Below are 21871 nucleotides of genomic sequence, written 5' to 3'. Positions count from 1 at the left end.
GAACATAACCCTCCCAAAATTGGAACTTCGTAGAAGAGTGACGAGAGATGGAGAGGATGAAGTGAATGACTTAGTGGCTTTGGGAAATTAGAGTGTGAAAACAAGATGACTGATGTATTTCCTTTCATGGTATACACTCAAAAAACATAATATACTCCTCTTCTCTGAAATGCATAAAGACCAGATGCACGAGATGAACAGGATCTTCTCACAAACGTAAACACATTAGTTGTTCCAATTAAGTGCTATCTCCACAATTGCAAGTCTACATCGACAACCACTTGTTTGCAATACTGTATTCATATGCATTGGTATGGAAATCTGGTCAGAAATGCCCATGACACTATGTACTTGATTCTCCCAAGATCAATATACTTTATTTGAGAGAGGGGTCGGCCGTTCCGGCTCATTGTGTGTCTCTTGTCAATTCAGCAATTTACTTCTTGTATTTGAGTAAGTGTCCATCAAATCTTAGTGTATTTAAGTGTATTGATTAGCATTGTGTTCAACCAAGTTACATTGGTATTAGAGCATACGGTCTCTTTCACTTCCATCGTGAGAGATGATCACCGTGAATACTAGCTATCTCTACACTTAGAACATTATGGACAGCCATACAATGAATGTTGGAGATGCTAACACAAGAGGCAAGGACAATGAAATGCATGCCTCCAATGCTTTACAGGATGAGCAAACACATGTGGTGCATAATAGGGAACATGAATATGTGGGACAGTCGTCCCGTGGCAAAGAGAAGATGCAGGAAGAAGAGTCCATAGCCTTGAGGATTGAACTTATTCGTATGCAGACTCTTCTCCATGCACAACAAGAAGAATTGAATCTCTGCCGCGGCGAGGATCTATTGGTACATGACCGTTTGAAGGCCAAGAAAGCTGACTCTTATATGGATCATGCACTGGCAATGATTGCTCAAGAGTTGCACATGCAACCGTGGGATGTAGCACGTGCATATTTGGCTTGTACCGAGGATGCCTATGCAGAAAAGGCAACCATCCCACATGTCTTGGAATCCCCACAGGTGTCCGAACAAGAACTTATGTATAAGAGGATGAATCTCCATGCTATGGGAGAGGAACAATCAGTGACTTCATGCCATGGAGGAATACCTTATGTAGCCTGTGAAGGATACAATGTTTATGGTAGTGGTCAAAATGTATGTCAAATGCCATTGCCGGCTGAAAATATGCATGCACAACACATGCAACATGGGCAGCAATTTTCTGTTGGTGCAGGTGAAGCAAAATCAGGGGGAATCGGTAAATGCGTATGTACAAAAGTTTTAGAAAGTGCTTTTGGAGGTGTCTCCATTTATGCATGTCACTGAGGCAGAAAGGAAGAGAAGGTTTCAATCGGGATCGCAATCCGTGTACAAAGTGGGACTACAAATGTATCCTGGTCATACATTACACCAACTAATCGCCGCCGCCACCGCCACCGAGCAATTGGAACTCAAATTGAGTCGATCCAATAAGGCTAAACCCTCATTTCAAGGCAAAGAGAGGGCTGTCCAAAACCTGCAAAATAATGGACAGCTACCTAAAAAGGACCAAAACCAAGATAAAAATGGTCCAAAGGCTGAAAATAACACTATCAAGAAGCGTCCCTTCAAACTGAGAGACTATGGTCTCACTCCGGAGCAGAAAAAGCAATATATGAGTGAGGGGAAATGCTTTACTTGTGGTAGCACTGAGCCTATTGCAAAGGCATGCCATAACAAGAAGCAGCGTGATGCAAATGCATCAAAGCCTAATGTGCATATGGTTCCGAATGTGCAGGGCAACACTTCACATGATAGCAAAGACAGTGTTGTATGTAAAGCTTGGGGACAACTCAAGGATCAGTCCGTTTTGTTCATGTTTGTCACATGCACTCTGCACTCAGTGCATGGTGACAAGATGGCTCATCATCAGCAGTGCAAGAGTTGTACAATATTAGAACCCAATAGGATGATATTTGTCGTACGTCGTGACCCCATTGTACATCCTCAGTCCAGGATAAGTCAGGCACGAGCTACGTAGGTCATTCCTCAGCCTTAGCGGGTCAGTCAGTCAATCAAGTCCCTTAACCCACTTGGAGAGAATCATTCATGCTGTAGAGTCAGTAGAAGCCTTAGGGTTTGCATCAGAAAGCACTCTGCATCCTGCATAATATGCATTCATATGCCTGTGCATCATTTAGAACATCTCAGAAGCCTTAGGGAATTTACTAGGATTTATCTGGTAATTTTTCCATATTTTTTGGTATTTATTTAGCATTTGTTGTCATTTATAAATATAAACTTTATTAAACGACCAGCCAACTTGACCAACCTCCAGTTAGTTTAAATAGACTTGCATAGGGCTTAGTTTATCATTCAGTCTTCAGTATGCTAAGAGCTTTCCTCCTCAGCCCTAGGAGTTCCCTTGCCTTTAGCACTAGACTAGTCTCATCCAGCCCTTGGAGTGCTTGAGTTTGCTTCAGCCAACCTTGGTTCTCCTACGCATGCATCTTCAGCAGCCCTACAGCCATAAGGGCATTAGATCAGTCCCAAATCAGCATAAGATACCTGCGTTTTCTGCATGTGAACAGTCACCTGCTTCCAGTATCTATTTAGGCCAGAATTCAGTCTGCAGCCTTGCGTTGTCTGTCCAACATCAGCATTCAGCCTGCGTTTCAGTCCAGCATCATCCCTACAGGTCTGCGTTTCAGTCTACAACAGTTCTCAGCCTTGAATCATCAGTTTACATCAGTATCCAGCCTTTAGTACATCATCCAGTCATACACCAGTCCTCTGGTGAAGGTAACACAACATTCATAAGCATTTACAACATATTCTAACATAGCTTAGAACAATCCATCATCTCCTTTTCTCAGCCTCAGGTGTGCAGCCCTTCCTCATGCCCTTGGGAAGAGTGCATAGGCTCAAGATCAGTTCATCGAGGTGTTTCTACAGCCGTGTACAGTTTAGCCAAGCTCCGATCCTCCGAGATCTTGCGTTTGGCTTATCTACAGTCCACAGTTATTCTCTCTAAAGAAATAAGGCAAATACTATCTCATTATTGGGATAGGGGGCCCTTCAGTGGGTAATTCGGGACCCAATCTGGTGTACAGTTCTCATATCTCTCTCTCATATCTCTTTAAAGTTTGAAGTATTAAAGTGGATTGCTAAACTCACGAAACTCAGGATACAGAAGACGGTGTGAACATTTGTGTGACAGGATCTTCCAATACAAAGACTTCTGCTGCATATCACAATGTTTGATGATTGTTCATCTGAAAATTTCATATCCACACAGATGGCAGCTGCTTTGGGTATTGAAGTGGAGGACATGGGTCCTCAAATTGAAGCAGGGGTTGCCTTTGTTGGTAGAGAAGTGCAGGTCATGCCTATTTTTGGCAAGTTGTGCATACACATTCAAGGCTATGTGGATCATGAGGTTTTTCTTGTGGCGCCTTTGAATGGCCGTGATGTATTAGTTGGAAAGCCTTGGCATACACGTATTGATCCGTGCAAGGCTTACAAGACCAACAGGATCACCTTCATGCATAAAGGCCGAGAGCATGTAATTGATGCTGGTGAAGAGGGTGATACCATTCCCCTTGTATCTCATGTACAAATCAAGAAAGTAATGAAAAAGAATGTTTTTGCGTACTTGATTTTTGTACGAGATCATGTTGAGGAAAATAATGTATATGTAAACACTCTTAGTAATGATAGGCTGAAATTTTTGGAAGAGCACGATGATTGTTTTGCTGATGAGTTGCCATCCGTATAACCGAAAGATCATCGCATTGATCTCGTGCGGGGTAGCTCACCACCTAATAGGCCAGCCTATCATGTAAGTGCATCTCAAAAAGAGGAGATCATGAAGCAGGTGAATGAGCTTCTTGAGAAGGGTTTGGTTCAGCCAAGCACTTTCCCATACTGTTCACCCGTTCTCTTGGTTCAAAAGAAGGATGGATCCTTTCGTATGTGTGTGGATTATAGAGCTTTGAATAAGCTTACCATCAAGAATTGGTTTCCGATTCCACGCATAGACGACATCCTTGATAAGTTGGATGGATCGGCATGCTTTAGCCGAATTGATCTCAAGAGTGGGTATGATCAAGTGCGTGTAGTGCCTGAGGATGTACACAAAACTGCTTTCAGGACAGCATTTGGGCTTTATGAGTATCTTGTTATGCCTTTCGGTCTTACAAATGCCTCGGCTATATTCAATAGAATGATGGATCGCATTTTCCGTGGGTACAGAAAATTTACAGGTGTCTTCTTTGATGACATCCTAGTCTTCTCGAAGACCGAAGAAGGGCATAGAGCTCATTTGGCCATTGTTTTTGAAGAACTTCGTAAGCATATACTCTTCATAAATGCAAATAAGAGTGAGTTCCTCGTGTCAGAGGTACATTATCTTGGGTATATTGTGTCCAAAGATGGAGTGTGGATGGATCCTGCAAAGATTGATGCAATTCGGAAGTGGCCCGAATTGAGTTCAGTGCATGAGATCCGTAGTTTCCTTGGATTATGCTCTTACTACCGCAGGTTCATTTGGCACTTTGCATGGATTGTGTATGATTTGACAAAGAAGAAGGCCGTGTTCAAATGGACTAATGTAGAGAGGGATGCATTCCTCAAATTGAAAGATGTAACTACTCATGGTCCAGTGTTGATCATTCCGGATTTGCAAAAGCCTTTTAGTGTGGAATGTGATGCATCTGGAAATTGCATAGGAGCTGTCCTTAATCAAGAGGGACATGCTGTGGCTTATGAGAGCAGTAGATTGCATGATGCAGAGCTATCTCTTGGCATTTATGAGAGAGCTCTTGGCTGTAATTCATGCACTTGCTATATGGAAACATTACCTTCTTGGGGTTGATTTCACTGTGAAGACAGATCACCAGAGTTTGAGGTATTTTCTTACCCAAACTAAGTTGTCAGAGAAGCATATGAGGATGGCCAATTTCCTCTCTATGTTTCATTTTCAGATCTTGCATACCCCAGGAAAGAATGTAGTGGCCGATGCATTGTCACAAAAGCCGTATGTATTAGCTATCTCAGTTGCCTCTCATGGGGACTTGTCTGCCATACGTGATTTGTATCATACGGATGTTGATTTTGCCACTATTTGGGCTGATTTGATGGCTGGTCATGCACATCTCTCATATGTGATCAAAGAGGGTTATCTCATGAAAGATAATTGCCTATGTGTGGTGTCTGACATGAGGCAAAAGGTTTTGGATGAGTGCCATGCTCCACCATATGCTGGTCATAGAGGCATAATGCCTACTACGCACATGATTGAGCGGTATTTCTTTTGGCCAAGTATGCGGAAGGACATAGAGGCACATGTCATAGTCACAGGGGACGGTGAATGGGAGAAGAGAATTAGGGTTAGGTTAGAGTTCATGTGTGGGAGACATACACAGAGAAACAAGGGAGAGAGAGAGAGAGAGAGTTGTGGGGATAAGTCAACTCATCAAGATGAGTGTGTGACTCCCCTATGACACATGTATATTGCACTAGTACACATAGTGCACTTAGTACATTAAAAGTACTAAGTGTACTATGTACTATAACTTAGGGGCTTGTACACACTATAAGGGTGGGCATAATGCCTTTACCCCAACAACCTCCCACTTAAAAGGCAAAGTGCCCTTAAGTAAAGGAAAAGAAAAATCAGCATGTACATGATAATATACAAGGTCATATCAAGGCTGAAACTGGCCTCATCCAATGCCCATCAAGTGTCTGCAATGAGCAAACCGCTCCGGAGGCAAACTCTTTGTCAACAGATCAGCCGGGTTGTCATCCGTATGAATCTTAACAAGCTGAATTTGCTTGTTCTCTATCACCTCTTTGATGAAGTGATACTTCACATCCACATGCTTTGTCTTTGCATGAAAGACAGGATTCTTTGCCAACTGGATGGCACTCTGACTCTCACAATGCAACAATGGAACATCCCCTGTATATCCCAAATCAACCACTAACCGAGATAGCCATAATGCCTCCTTGCAAGCCTTTGTGGCTGCAATATACTCGGCCTCTGTAGTAGATAAGGCTGTGCACTTCTGCATCTTGGATATCCATGACACAGCACCTCCTGTGAATGTAAACACATAACCGGTAGTAGACTTCCGGTTATCTGGATGACCGGCATAATCCGAATCCGTGTAACCATGCACTAATGCATCCTGTTTGCCAAAGCAAATGTACATATCCTGTGTGCCCTTCAGGTATCTCATGACACCTTTCACTGCTTCCCAATGCTTTTTGCCAGGGTTGGCCATGTATCTAGAAACCACTCCCACTGCAAATGCAATGTCCGGCCTAGTAGCAACCATGGCATACATGAGACTGCCACAAGCTGAAGCATACGGAATCTTGGCCATATCAGCCCTGCCACTATCTGACTGTGCATAGCACTGAGTTTCACATATGGAGGCAAAGGAGTACTAGTCTTCTTCCCCCCGTCCATATTGAACCTCTGCAAGACTTTGCTAATGTATTCCTTCTGAGACAAATACAACACATGCTGATTTCTGTCCCGAAGTATCCGCATACCCAAAATGTGATTTGCATCACCCAAATCCTTCATATCAAAGGTTTGATGCAGCCTCTGCTTCAAGGTATCCATCTCCTTACGAGATTTCGCGGCAATCAACATATCATCAACATACAAGATGAGGATCAATAGACTGCCATCCAAAGCTTTCTTGGTGTATAAGCAGTGATCTATGTCACTTCTCCTGAATTTCTGGGATTTCATGAATGTATCAAATTTATGATACCATTCCCTTGGTGCCTGTTTGAGTCCATAAAGACTCTTTTTTAGCTTGCATACAAGCTTCTCCTTTCCACTTACTGCATAACCCTCTGGCTGTTGCATATATATCTCCTCATGGAGATCACCGTGAAGAAAAGCAGTCTTCACATCCATCTGAATCAAGTCCAGATCATCATGTGCAACCAAAGCTAACACAGCTCTAAGTGTGGTCATTTTGACCACTGGTGAGAAGATCTCCTCAAAGTCCACACCATATTCCTGCTTGAAGCCCTTAGCCACTAACCTAGCTTTGTATCTTGGCTTTGCATCAGGTGCAACTTTGAGCCTGTAAACCCACTTGCATGGCAAAACCTTCTTGCCTGCAGGTAAATGCACCAACTTCCATGTTCCATTTTTGTGCAGAGAATCCATCTCTGACTTCATGGCACGCTCCCAAAGAGCCTTGTTTGCCCTTTGTAAAGCCTCCTTATAACATGAGGGCTCCCCACAGTCAGTGAGCATCAAGTAGTCAACCCCTGGAACAAACCTGTTAGGGGCTCTGGAGGGTCTTGTGGACCTCCGTACCCAATGACCATCATTTGCAGGTTGCTGTCCAGCCTGCATATCACCTATTGGTGGCTCCTGTTCCATGCCATAAGGCTGAAAAATCATGCCCGGTATCTCCTCTAACTGTGGTATATCCATAGGGATATCTTCTGCCATCTCTGGCTGTCCATTTGGACTATTTTCAGCACCATTTAAGGGCTGGTTTTCCTACTGTAATGGCTGATTTACAGCCCTTGGTTGTTGTCCATGATGTCCATCATCATCAAAGATGACTCTGCCAGGCTCCTGTTGCCTTGCAGGCTCCTTATACATGCATGTTTCATAAAAAATGACATCATTGCTGCGTATAATCTTTCTATTCACGGGATCCCAAAGTCTATACCCCATTTCACCTTTGTCACCATATCCTAGGAATATGCATTTGTGAGACTTAGGATCAAGTTTGGTGCGCATTTCCCTGCGTATGTGCACGTACGCAACGCAACCAAACACTCTCAAGTGCTTGTATGATGGAGGCTTCCCTGTCCATACTTCCTCTGGCACTTTCCCACCAAGCCTCGTGTTAGGTGACCTGTTTATAAGGTGAACGGCTGTCATAACAGCTTCAGCCCAAAAACCATGAGGTAATGCAGCATGTGACAACATAGAACGGACCTTCTCCTGAATGGTCCTGTTCATCCTCTCTGCTGTCCCGTTTTGTGGAGGATCATAAGGAGTAGAGAGCTCCCTCTTGATGCCTTTAGCATCACAAAAGTCCTGAAACTGTTTGGACATATACTCTCCACCATTGTCGGAACGCAAAGCCTTCAGTGTTTTGCCAGTTTGATTCTCAACATGAGCAACAAACTTCTGAAACACTGAGAATGTATCACTCTTCAAACGAAGAGGATAGACCCACACTTTACGTGTGGCATCATCAATAAAAGACACAAAATATTTTGCCCCTCCCAAAGAAAGCTGAGGCATCTCACATACATCTGTATGCACAAGCTCTAACTGAGCATCTTTCTGTCCAAGAGCTTTCTTGTTGTGGCACTGGAGTTGCCTGCCATATATACAATGCTCACAAAACTGAAAACTTGAAAACTTTAGAGAAGGCAAGTAACCCAAACGAGACAATTGCTCCATTCCTTTGACACTCATGTGTCCCAACCGGCTATGCCACATAGAGATTTCTGGCAGCTCGGTTGCATTTACATTAGCATGGTGACAAACACCTGCATGCATAAAGTAAAGAGTGTCCACCTTAGAGCCTCTGGCAACAACCAGTAAGCCCTTACTAATTTTCCACTTTCCACGACCAAATGTGGTAACATAATCAGCATCATCAAGCTGCCCAGTAGAAAGCAGATTCTTCTTGATCTCAGGCACATGCTTGACATCATGGAGCATAAGCTGTGAGCCATCTGAAAACACAAGCCTCACATCACCTCTGCCAAGAATCTTGCATGCATGGTTATCACCCAAATAAACCACTCCTTCATTGTCAGCAAGATACCTGACAAACAAGTCTCTGCAACCTGTGACATGAAAGGAGGCACCTGAATCAATGATCCATGAGTGCATACCATGACCACCTATAAGAAGTGAATGGGCGTCAAGTGAAGACGTAAATAGGACCTCATCCTCACTGTCACCTACATGTGACACATTGACTTCTTCAATCTTGACTCCACTTTTGCCCTTTGGCTTTACATCTTTGGCTTCATCTTTGTCTTTGTCTTTGCCTTTTCCCTTTTTTTTTGGATCATTTTTCCATTTGTAGCATTGCTTTTTAATGTGTCCCTTCTTGCCACAATAATGGCATTCCAAGTCCTTTTTAGAGCGAGACTTGCTCCTTCCCCATTCTTGGCTTTTACCCCTTTGCTGGGATCTCCCACGTGCATTCATTGCATTGGACTTTCCAACAGAATTGCTCTTCCTGTTCATCTCTTCTTGAAGAAGAGCACCCTCAACATCTGCATATGACAGCATAGCATTCGAATTGCTAGTGGCTGTCCTGAACGTGTCCCAACTCTCTGGCAAAGTGCATAAGAGAAAAGTGGCTTTGAACTCATCGTCCATTGCCAACTTTTGATTTATAACTTGGCTGACAATACCATTAAACTCATTTAGATGGACTGCCATAGACGCCCCTTCCTTCATTTGAAGACCTATGAGTTTCTTCAACCAATACACTTTGCTTGAGGCACTTTGCTGAGCATACAAGTCCTGCAATCTCTGCCACATTCCCCAAGCTGTCTACTCTTCACGAACGCTGAAAAGTAAAGAGTCTGACACAGACAACATGATAGTAGATCTTGCCAGCTCATCCATATCTTCCCACTCTTCAGCAGTAAGAGAAGCGGGCATTACACCCCTTTCTTTGATAGGCTTGTGCTGCTTTTTCTGGAGCAACACATTATAGCACTGGGTTTGCCAAATATCATAGTTATGTGAGCCTTCAAGCTTCTTGATGTGAAGCAATGAAGAGCTCTCACCTGTGGTTGCCATAGCAATATGCAACCTGTCAATGCCTGACTCCCTGCAAAATGTGCAAACACTGCACCAAAAGCACACAAAGTGCTCACAGTTATTCTCCCAAGCTTTATCTCCCACTGCGGAAGCACAAATGCAACTCTACTCCCACTTTATGTGATGAAATCGCCAAAATCTGGTTGCTGCAGATTTAGGACAGCACCTTAAATGTGCTCTGTTGCCCTTCCAAAGTACTGTACAGCAGTACTCAGTGCTCACCAATGATGTACCAAACCTGTACCGACAAGTAGAGCAGCTGAAAATTTAACCTTTTTTCCACTCAAATCAATGTGCAGCCATGCCAAAACATGTACAAAGCTGTACCAAATCTGTACCAGCAGGTACAGTAGCAATAAATGCTCTCCTGGCTGTCCAAATGAGTGAAAATCAGACTTTTATAGTCCCGAACACTGCATACAACAGTCCCGAACAGAAATTGGGCAAAAGCCCCTTGACTGCAAGCTGATTTCTGAGGATTCAAGGCGTAAAAGTCTTGCCTGCTGCTTTGCCAAGCTTAACAAGCATAAAATCTTGAAAAGCCCCTTGATTTAAGATCAATTACTGATCATACATGGTACATTGATGCACATGAAGGCATCCAGAGTCTTTGCAATGCTTCCCCCTGGCCACATATACAGCCAATACATGAAAGCCCCTTGATTTACAGGCACATTGAGTGCTTGACAGGCATCAACACATTGCCCACAGCATCAAATGCGATTGCCTGCATGCAAATCAATCCAATCGGCACAAAAGCCCCTTGATTTGCACTGCAATTTGCTGCAATTTTGCCCGAATGTGCGATTTCACATCATTCAGCATGTATGACGGCTTAATTGCACAATTACATCAAAAGCCCCAAATTTTGACATCCAATTTCTTGCAAATTGATCCTGATTGTGACCAATGTCACCCAATTTGCCAATTTTGCTCAAAAAATTGAGCAATTTGGCACCTGTACCTGCTCAATTAATGATTGTACTTGCTCAATTGCAAATCCCAAAAAAATTGAAGCAGAATACCTTGTAATTTCTGATTTTTTGTTTTTGTTGCAGGAAAAAGGGGTTGATGAATTTGGTGCTGCTGCTGCTGAGAGAGCTTATGGCTGCTCGTGCTATCTGCAGTGAAGAAATGCAGCTCTGTTGTTTGGGATTAAAGGCTACCTTGCTGGTGTGTTTGCAGATCTAGCTATGGAGGGCAAAGCTTTGAAATTTTCCCCAGCAGCAGCAGAGCAGGCACATCAGCAAGAAGCGCTCCTTTCTGCATCAGCAATAGCACACGTGCAACACCCTTCTCATATCAATGGAAGGAGATGAGCTCCTGCAGGAAGGCGCAATAGAGCTTCTCGTCTCGCAGACGGGGTGTTGCTGGTGTTGTCAATGGGCGGCGAAGGGCAGAGCACGCTGGTTGGTAACCAGCCTTCGCTCCGTCGGGTCCAGTGGCTTACGGCACGCTGGTGGGTAACCAGCCTTCGCTCCGTCGGGTCCAGTGGCTTACGGCACGCGTTGTGTGTTCGCCCGACTACGCTCACTCACGCCCAGTTGCCGCCGTCTTCGCCCAACGCTCACGTGTTTTCGCTACACGTTCACCTCTTGTGACCAAGTGTCTGACGTCCAACGGGTTGCTGTAGGCGCCTGTTGTTGGTGCGCTGAAGTGCGCCTGCTGGGCAGCGTAGGCTACCTGCTGCGCTGCCTGCACTTGTATCTGGTCGCTTCTGGCCTCCTCACACACAGGTTGCGCCCAACACACGAGAACCAGCACTCACAGGCAACCAACCCTTGCTATGATGTAACACGCAGATCCATACAGCACACGCAGGTTCTCTGCAGCGACGAAACCCTAGAAAAATAACTAGCTCTGATACCAGTTGAATGGGAGAAGAGAATTAGGGTTAGGTTAGAGTTCATGTGTGGGAGACGTACGTAGAGAAACAAGGGAGAGAGAGAGAGAGAGTTGTGGGGATAAGTCAACTCATCAAGATGAGTGTGTGACTCCCCTATCACACATGTATATTGCACTAGTACACATAGTGCACTTAGTACATTAAAAGTACTAAGTGTACTATGTACTATAACTTATGGGCTTGTACACACTATAAGGGTGGGCATAATGCCTTTACCCCAACAGACGGAAGGGACGAGGGCTTGGAACGGAGGGACACCGAAACGAGACGGACCAACGACGGGGATGGAAGGGGACAGACGGATGGACGTCCCCCTGGAAGCGTTACTCACAAGGGACGGGGACGGGGACGGGGACGCCTTCAAGAACGGGGACGACAGGGAGCCATTGCGTGCAGTCCGCCAGTTTTTTTTGCCCGTTTCTAGCCGTTTGGGGACGCTTGGCCGTTTCTAGCCGTTTATGGCTGTTGGCTTGGCAGTTTGGGGATGGCTTGGGCCTTGGCCCTTGCCTCTCTCTCTCTCTCTTGCCCTTGAGGCTTGCCTCTCTCTCTCTCTTGCCTATCTAATATCTATATAAGAACAAGCCTCTACAAGGCTACAAGCACACACACACCCCTTCAACTTTCAAGGCTTCAAGGCTTCAAAGTTCAAGCAACTCTCTCTCTCTCAACTTTCAAGCCTCAAGCCACACTCTATGAGACTTGAGTGTATCTACTCTCTCTTGTCTCTCCCTCAACTTTCAAGCTTCTTCTAGCTTCCAACTTCCGAGTTCCAAGCCTCTCACACAAAGCCCTACTCTCTACTATCTAGACTCTCTCTCTCTCTCTCTCTCTCTCTCTCTCTCTCTGTCTCACCTCTCCCTCAAGCCTCTTGAGTCTTCCAACTTCCAAGCCTCTAGGCCCCTAGGGGTTACCTTCTCTGCAGCAGCCACACGCTTCACCATGGGTTCAGCAGCGAGAGCTAGATTGACACGGGGATATGAAGCATTGGCTATGCTAGAGAGACAGTGCCACCAGGCGCATTTTCAGGAGCCCCGGACGAAGGGGTGGCTATTTGACACATTAGTCACACCGGCATTGATGTATGGAGCAGCAGTATGGGCGCCAGGCCTTGCTACCCATTGGTGGACACAGATAGAGAGACCACAAGCCCTCATGATGGCACGCATGATACGCAGCAAACCGTCAGTACCTCATGACATTATCCGAGCAGAGTTTGCTGCGCCTCCTATGATGGTAGAGGCCATATTTCAGACTATATGCCTGCTAGACAGATTCAGAGAGATGCCACAGGACAGATTATCATACAGAGCTTTTGAGGCATCTAGACAGTTGGCTGAGGCAAGAGACAGAGGATCATGGTATGCACAGGTCACACATTGGTTCTCACAGCATGGCCTAGACATGGATCATCTACCACCATTCCAGTATGACAGGGATGCACCACATATCCGTCTCTCTCATAGTGAGAGGAACAGAGTATTGAGACAGGATTTATGGCAGCTCTATACACGAGAGACATGGATATCGCCTACACAGCCTCTTCCACCGAAGATGCTATACTACAGAGATCACTTCATGAGTATCACTGATGATGGATTTATAGAGAGGCCTAGATACATGGAGGGCTTTTTACCACACGGCTCCCGAGTGGCTATTGGTCAGCTCAGAGTTTCATCACACCGATTGGAGATTGAGACTGGTAGAGCAGCACGGATCCCCCGAGAGGAGAGGGTATGCAGATTGTGCAGAGAGGAGGTGGAGAGTGAGGAGCATTATGTATGCAGATGCAGAGCATACACAGCCATCAGAGAGAGATATCCCATTTTATTCAGAGAGCCACATTCCCTACGCCAGATCTTTGAGGCAGCAGACCAGCGCATACTGGGGAGGTACATTCTAGACATACAGCGCCACAGAGAGACATTATTACAGGCTCAGACAGCTCCAGAGGGGGGGCGACAGACACAGATTACTACATTTTTTCAGAGATCCATCCCCCTCCGAGTCCCTACACGGCAGGGAATTACTCTCCAGAGAGCAGAGACACTTAGAGCCCGCAGGAGACAGAGGACACCTGGCTTTCGGACACCACGTCTATACCAGAGAGAGATGACAGAGATCAGAGCTCAGTTTCACAGAGAGGGTGCGGAGCGACTGGCTCGCTTCAGAGCACACCCAGGCATGTTCTTCAGGGAGCTGTGGACACCCCCTTCACTGATGTATACCATTTTATACCCCCAGTATGGTACATGATGGAGCTAGCTAGGTTGCGTATCATGATTGTATACTCCATGCATATAGCTTTGCATTCTCCTAGTAGTAGAGCTCCATCCCCTGCACACCCAGATTCAGCTTTTTTATTCAGTACTTTTTCATTTTGTTGGGATGACAGAGGATACCCCATACAGGTACTCCGATTTGTCTCATAGGCCGAGTTCGGTCTTTTGGAAGATGTTAATAAAATCTTTCTTTCTTTCTTTCTCTCCCTTTCTCATTGCTCAAGGCTCAAGAGTCAAGCCATCTTCAACCATGGCATCCTCCTCACGTGTCGGGGCTTCCGGTAGATGGACAATTGGATGGACATGGTGGGAGGAGGTTAACTACACCCCATCCACTCATGGAGGCGGTTCTCGGCCATGGGCATGCAAGCTTTGCCCGTGCCGGCGAACGTGTGGCGCCGACAAAGTGCGAGCCCACCTCTTGCATGAGAGTGGGCATGAGGTGAGGGTTTGCATGAATGTCACTCGCGAGAAGAGACGGGAACTTCTTGACAAGCTTAGCGTCTACGAGGCGGTCGAAGCGGTAAGAAGGACACCACGAGTGGCCGTGGATCCCGCGACGATATGGAGAAGAACTCAAGCCTCTACAATGGAGTCATGTGGTGTATCGGGATCATGCACACCATCACCTTCACCATCGGGTCAGAATGTTACTCCATCCACGACGCCGGCACTCTCCATCTCCATGACCTCTCAACCATTATGTGGCCCACGGCAGCAATCTACACTTGGGGAGAATTGGAACCCCAAAGTTGAAGGAGGAGGTGGATATGGCGGTGGCCCGCTTCTTCTTCCACGACCACATTGCCTTTCAAGCGGCTAGGTAAGTGCAATTGATCATTGCCAATTCATCATGTTTTCATCGTCCTAGTCCCCTTCTCATTAGTAAATTACTTTCTTGAATAGGTCGGAATACTTCAAGGTCATGGTTAAGAAGATTGGGGAGTGTGGCTCAACCTATACGTCCCCCTCATGCGAGAGCTTGCGCACTACATTGCTCAAGAAGGAGTAGCGCATTGTAGAGCAAGCGGCCGACAACACAAAGCGGCAGTGAGAGAGGAACGGAGTCTCCCTCATTGTGGATGGATGGAGTGACACCCGCAAGAGGAGTATTCACAGCGTGGTTACATATTCCCGTAGAGAGATGTACTTCATCTCATCTCATGATGCATCCGGCACCGGGAAGAGCGCGGATGTGCTTGCAGCGGAGTGGGCTACCACCATGGAGATCGTTGCCCCCGAGCATGTAGTGGGCTTTGTTGCGGATGGGAAGCCTTCCAATTAGGGTGGCGGGAGCTATTCTCCAAGGTATGTATGGCAGAGTCACATGGGGACGGGGGACGGGGACGGGGTCGGGAACGGCAAAAAAAAACCTCTTTTTTAAAAGCAATTTAGGAGTTGTATGCATGACATACATATAGAGACACACTTTGAACAAAATTTTACACCGAATAGACAAAAAAACAAGAGTCATTTTGAGCAAAATGCGCTAATAAAACATCGATGGTACACTGATTATGTGATTGATCCAAAGTTGCTCCAAGCAACTAGAGCTCACAGCCTGGCTAAGGATGCGAATAGCCAAGCGTTGCAACTCCGGCCCATCTGATCCGTAATCCTCCCACCAAAGAGGAGACCCAATCTTGAGGCGGTCAAGCTGTGCATCTAAACATCCAAAAGATCCCTGTCGCGTCCTGTACTAAGATAGTTGGTCTCTGATCTTCCGCCTGATGGTAGGGTCGGGCTCTAAGCGCTCCAAAATGATCCGCCATCCCCTGCTTACTTCCTTGTCGGCCTCTTGCTTTCTACCCTGGAACTCTGGATCAACCACAAAGGCAGCCGCATGAAGAGGGGAGTAGTAGGAGTTCCACCTGGACTCACATAATGAGTGGATCTCCTCAAACTCGGCCCTGTCTGGCACAAGCTGCTCGAGTGACTCGATCATGCGATCCATGGCCTCATAGACCTTGCCGATACATGGTTCACGGCCGTCAATGACTCGTAGAAGGTGAACAATAGGCTTGACCAAGGTGTCGAGTGTCTTCACCTTCTCCCACCAAGCGGCATCGTCGGCGCGATCTCGGCACGTTCTCCCTGTTGTTGCCGATTTTGACTACGTCATGGCAGAAAATTCATCACTAAGGAAAAGCCCTCTTAGGGCTCCGCCACATGTAGACAAGCGGCCTAGCATGAGGAAGTTGTATGCAAACCTTGTCTCAGAATACTTGAGGAGAGAAAGAGTGCTCCTTTTAGAGAACTCATGTCGCAGCCTTTGGTGGTTGAGGACAAAGGATACAAGCTGGTTAGCCTCCTCAATGGTGGGTGCAATCCATGGCAAGGCACCTATGTCTTTGAGGAGGTTGTTGAGACAATGGGCCATGCAAAAAGAAACTGTGATGGATGGATACATTGACTCAATAATGGTCCCGGCTGCCCTATTTGACGCCTCTCCATCCGCCACCATGCCGACCACAAGCTCTGGCCCAATGACCTTGATCGTGGACGTCCATTCCGCGGCAAGCACATCCACGGCCTTCCCAGTGCCACTCGCATCATGTGACTCGATGAAGTACACTTTGCTCCTTGAGTAGGCCACCACTCCATGGATGGAGCGCTTGCGCGTGTCACTCCATCCGTCTACAATGAGAGAGACTCCGTTAGTCTCCCACGTTGCCTTCGTATCCGCCGCCGCGTGCTCAACGGCCAACTTCTCCTTATCAAGCAAAGTGGTGCGAATCTTTTCCGATGAAGGTGGCACATAAGAGGGGCCATATTCCCCGATCTTTGTGGCCATCTCACGGAAGTAAGGAGACCTATTTCAAGTAAGGAAAACCATGTAGCATGTTAGCTTTTTTTGGCAATATGACAAATGCTTTGAAGCATGAGACATTTAAAAAAAAAAGAGTGAAGAGAATTGAGTCTCGATTCTCACCGTGCCGCTTGAAACGCAATGTGGTTGTGGTAGAAGAACCTAGCCACTGACCTATCCACCTCATCCTTCAATTTTGGGTTCCAATTCTCGTTAAGAGTGGATTGACGGCGGATGGGAATGGAGGCACCCGATGTGGATGGAGTGGACTTGAATGGTTGAGAGCTTGAAGCAAGATTTGGGTTCATCTCCACCTCCATTCGCGTCCGGTTGCTCTCGTGCTCTCACCACATCATGAGGATCAACGGCAACATGTCGCCCTCTCTTTGCCGCCTCGGCCACCTCATAAACCTTGAGCTTCTCAAGAAGCTCCGCTCGCTTCTCAGGAGTAATGCGTGCGCAAAATTGCACTTGATGACCGGCCTCGTGCAAAAAGTGAGCTCGCACTTTGTTGGCGCCGCCACTTCTCTTGTAGGAACAAAGCTTGCAATTCCATGCCCTTGAACCACCGCCCACTCCACGACTAGTGTAGTGGACCTCATCCCACCATGACCATGTGTGCACCGCCGGCCTCCTTCGTGAAGAGCCCGCAACGGAAGATGTGGCGGCGGCGCCTTCACCTTGAGATGCCATGAATGATGATAGTGTGAGAGAGAGGGAAGAAGGGTGCAATAGAGAATTGCAAGTTGCCGCTTGACTCTTGAGGCTTGCAAGTCTCAAGAGGGATGGATCATGGAACTTGGAGAGAGAGAGAGAGAGAGAGAGAGAGAGAGAGAGATGGCTTGGAAGTTGGCACAATGTAGATAGTATAGAGAGAGAGAGAGGGCTAACTTGCCACTTGGGCCTTGAGGCTTGGACAATGGAACTTGGAAATTTGGAAGCTTGAGGCTTGAGCAATGAGGCTTGAAGCTTCAAACTTGAGTGTGGAGAAAAGTCCTAAAGTGTGCCTTCTTTTATAGCTGGAAATTTGCCCGTTTTTGGCCGTTTTCTGACCGTTTATGACCGTTGGAGGCATCCCTTGCCCGTCCCACGTTTCGGGAACGCGTCCCCGTGATGACTTTCTGCGTCCCCATTCTGCACCGCGTCCCCTGCGCGTCCCCCCCGTCCCCTGCGCATCCCGGCCGTCCCCGTCCCCCCGTCCTGCGTCCCGCGTCCCTAAGGATCTGATGTATGGACATGTCACGGTGTCCTTTTGTATGGCTCATTGCCTAAACAACCTCCTCAAGGACATTGGGGCATTGCCATGGATCAGGCCGCTCATTGAGGAGGCCAACACCATGGTCTCCTTTGTCCTCAACTACCAAAGACTTCGGTATGAGTTCAACAAGAGGTCCTCTCTCTCTCTCTCTCCTCAAATATTCCGACACTCGGTTTGCGTACAACTTTCTCATGTTGGGCCGGTTGAAGGATTGTAGCGGTGCTTTGAGGGGGCTTTTCCTTAGCGACGAGTTTGTCGTCATGCAAGAGTCCCGTACAAACACTGGCCAAGAGTGTAGGTTACGGGCGGATGACGCCTCTTGGTGGGAGCGTGTGAAGACCACGGATGCTATGGTGAGGCCCATAGTCCACCTATTGAGGATTGTAGACGCTATGCAACCATGCATAGGCAAGGTCTACGAGGCCATGGATCGCATGATAGAGAAGTTGAAAGACTTTGTGCCTGACAAAGACAGATACGAGGAGATCCATGCCTTGTGTCTAGGAAGGTGGAATTCCTACTACTCTCCATTGCATGCAACAGCTTATGTGGTGGACCCAAAATTCTAAGGCAACAAGCAGGAGAGCGATCGGGAGGTGAGCGCTGGATGGAGGATCATCTAGGATCGTCTTGTGCCTGATGCATCGGTTAGGCGCAAGATCAAGGACCAGTTTTCCATGTACAGGTCATTTCATGGCTCCTATGGTTGTCATGATGCACAGGTTGACCGCTCCAAAGTTGGTGCTGCTCTATGGTGGGAGGACTTTGGTTCGGATGGACCGGAGCTACAACAGCTTGCCATCTGCATACTTAGCTAGGCCGTCAGCTCCTCTTGCTTGGAGCAACTTTGGAGTACCTACAGCCACATTGCCTCTAGGAAGAGGAACCAACTCGAGGTAGAGCGTGCCAATGACCTTGTCTTCGTTAGCGTGAACTTGCGAATGCTTTGCAAGAGCGTGACCAAGAAGGCAGATTCCTTCACCGAGTGGGAGATGAGTCAACAAGAAGAGCAACAAGAGGATGAGGTGCAGGAGTAGCATGCCAGTGACGATGAGACTGAGGATGAGCTTGATGCTTCTTTGGCACAAGCTACCCATGATCATGAGGCGAGCACTTCATGTGGATGATCATTCATGGATCATGATTCATGGGCCTTACTACTTAGCTCTAGCCTCTAGCCTCTAGACTTTAGCACTTTTTGTCATTGACTCATTTGAGTCCGTCCATGTATTTTGCCTCCTTAAGGCTTAGTCCTGGCTCTTAAGTCATGACTTATTTTGTATTTACTTAATTATTAATACAATCAACGGCGAACACCTTCACTCTTTGATTGGCATATTTTGTTAATATGACTCAAAAGCTTACCATTTTAGTGTAAATTTGTGCTCATTTTGATGTACTTCCAAAGTAGAATAAGTGTAGAGTAGAAAAACTTTAAAAAAAAGTATTTTTTGAGTGCCGTTCCCTCCCCCATTCACGTTCCCTACTTATGGCCGTCCCCCGTCCCTTGTGACTATGGCACATGTACGTGCATGTATCACCTGTCAAAAGGTGAAATTTGATAGGCAAAAGGCACCAGGTTTGCCTCAGCCATTGTCTATTCCCACGCAGCCATGGGAAAGTATTACAATGGATTTCATTATGGACTTGCCACGGACCCAATAGCGTAATGATGCAATTCGGACAATTGTGGACAGGTTTAGCAAGCAAGCTCATTTCTTGCCGGTCAAAAAGACCATCAAAGCTGAACATATGGTTAAATATAGCTTGCACAAGTGTTCAAGCATCATGGAATGCCGAAATTCATTGTGGGGGATCGAGATCCCAGGACTACAAGTCTCTTTTGGTGGGCCTTATTTGATAATATGGGCACCAAATTGGACTTCTCATCAGCTTATCACCCTCAAACAGATGGGCAAAGTGAGGCTGCAAATTCAGCCGTGTTGGATCTCTTGAAATGTTATGTAGCGGATCAGAAGTCTTCTTTGGGAGAAGTACTTACCGCTTGTGGAATTTGCATACAACAACACGGTGCATGCATCTACGAGAAAAGCCCCGTTTGAGATTGTTTATGGTAAAGTGGTTTTGCCACCCATCCTTCGCACAAAGGATGAGATATTTGCAGCTGATGAGTATGTAAGAGACTTCGATATTGCTTTGCCTCAGGTGCAGACAACCATTGCAAGGTCACAAGACAAGCATAAAAAGATTGCCGACAAGCATAGAAGGCAATTGGATGTTAAAGAGAATGATTGGGTATTGCTGAAATTTGAGAAAGCAAGACTTGCAAAGAGGGTGCATACTGCAACCAAGTACTATGGGCCTTTTCGAGTGATTGAGAAGATAAATGAAGTGGCTTTCAGATTGGCATTACCTAGTCATTGGCACATACACAATGCTTTTCATGTGAGTCTCCTTCGCAAGTATGTAGGGTTGGAGCCCAGTGAAACAGTCATTGAGGATCCACCAGAAGTGGATGAGCTTGAGGAGACGGCCCGCCTCACGCTCCTCTCCACACCTCTGCAAAGGTAGATTTGGTGCAAGACTTAGAGGTATTTGTTTTTGGCTTCTATTCTTATGGCTTTTGTGAATTACATGCTTCATTGCAAAATTCCAGGTGCAGGCAGCAGTTCAGTGCAAGATTTGGTGCAAGTTTCAGTGAAAATTGGAGATTTGTTGAAATTCATGCTTGATTGCATAATTCAAGGCAAACAAGACAATTTCATGGACACATCTGCAAATTTTTTTGCTTGATTGCAGAAATCAAAGCTGCAGGCGTTGCTGAAATTTGGGGGGTTTTTAGAAGTTAGTGCTTAATTGCACAATTGAATTTGTAGGAAACACACATATTTGGGGCTTTTTGCATTTGTGTGCAATTGGCACATCATACAGCTCACTGGTGTCCTAGTCACACAATGAGGGTCTTCGTCACAAGGTTGCCCAGGCTCTTCTAATTTAGGCAACGGTAACAAATTCGTTCGTGATGGTTCCAAATCTTTTGGCGGTTCTCAACCTCGACCCAGTTCTCAGCAGCATTCATTCCAGAAGCCTCGCCAACGAGAGGAGCCATCTTTTGACCGACCATGGTGCAACAGTCTTATCAACCACGAGGATCATACCGTGGACAAGACTCTGGACATGACGAATCCCAGTCTCTTGCTACATGCCAATAGAAGACATGACTATGCACCATTTGTTTCGGAAACCACCGATGGTTTAAGTGCCCTAAACGTCCCAGTAATCTGCAGAAATCCAATGTGGAACCTTCCACCTGGGAAGACAAGTCTCAGGTTTAGTCTTTAGATACTAGAAACTTGATCTTCCACGCGTCGCTCACTCTATCTATGCGGGGAAACTCGGAACAATCTTGTTTGAAGAGTTGGTTGGTTTGTTGCTACAGGAGGAGCAAAATCGGAAGAACAAATCTTCTGTCGTGCGTGGCAGTGATGGGGCTTTTATTGCCCAAGGCAAGGGCAAAGGAAAAGCCAAAAGCAATTTTTTGGCGAAAGGGTGATTTGGGACAACCTTCACAAAAGGCTAAAAATAATGGAGGCAAGCCCAAGAAAAAGGGCAAGTGTCAAAAGCCGGGTCACTATTTAAATGAGTGCAAAAAGCGGCTTGCAAAGGAGAAGAAAAAAGAAAGCAGCATGGCTGCAGATTCTTCTTTTATCACTTGCAGTGAAAGATGATGCATGAGTAAATTTTGTGCAGGATGAGTGGATTTTTCTTACTTGCAGTTATGATGCATCATTAGAGCATATGTCTCTCAGTGTC

The 21871-nt window shown here is 46.3% G+C and overlaps 1 protein-coding gene and 1 pseudogene across 1 annotated transcript in view; one reads left to right on the top strand and one right to left on the bottom strand.

Annotated features, from left to right (window-relative positions):
- Positions 1-21871, top strand: part of RH39 — a 115897-nt gene that overhangs the window by 53053 nt on the left and 40973 nt on the right. The gene's annotated exons all lie outside the window — the stretch shown is intronic.
- LOC147619964 (uncharacterized) lies at positions 15674-17172 on the bottom strand (annotated as a pseudogene).

The sequence above is a fragment of the Cibotium barometz genome, chromosome 32, assembly GCF_041138505.1.
Source record: "Cibotium barometz isolate CiBa-2024 chromosome 32, ASM4113850v1, whole genome shotgun sequence".
NCBI classification, from domain to species: Eukaryota; Viridiplantae; Streptophyta; class Polypodiopsida; order Cyatheales; family Cibotiaceae; genus Cibotium; species Cibotium barometz.
This window is presented reverse-complemented; position numbering and strand designations above follow the sequence as displayed.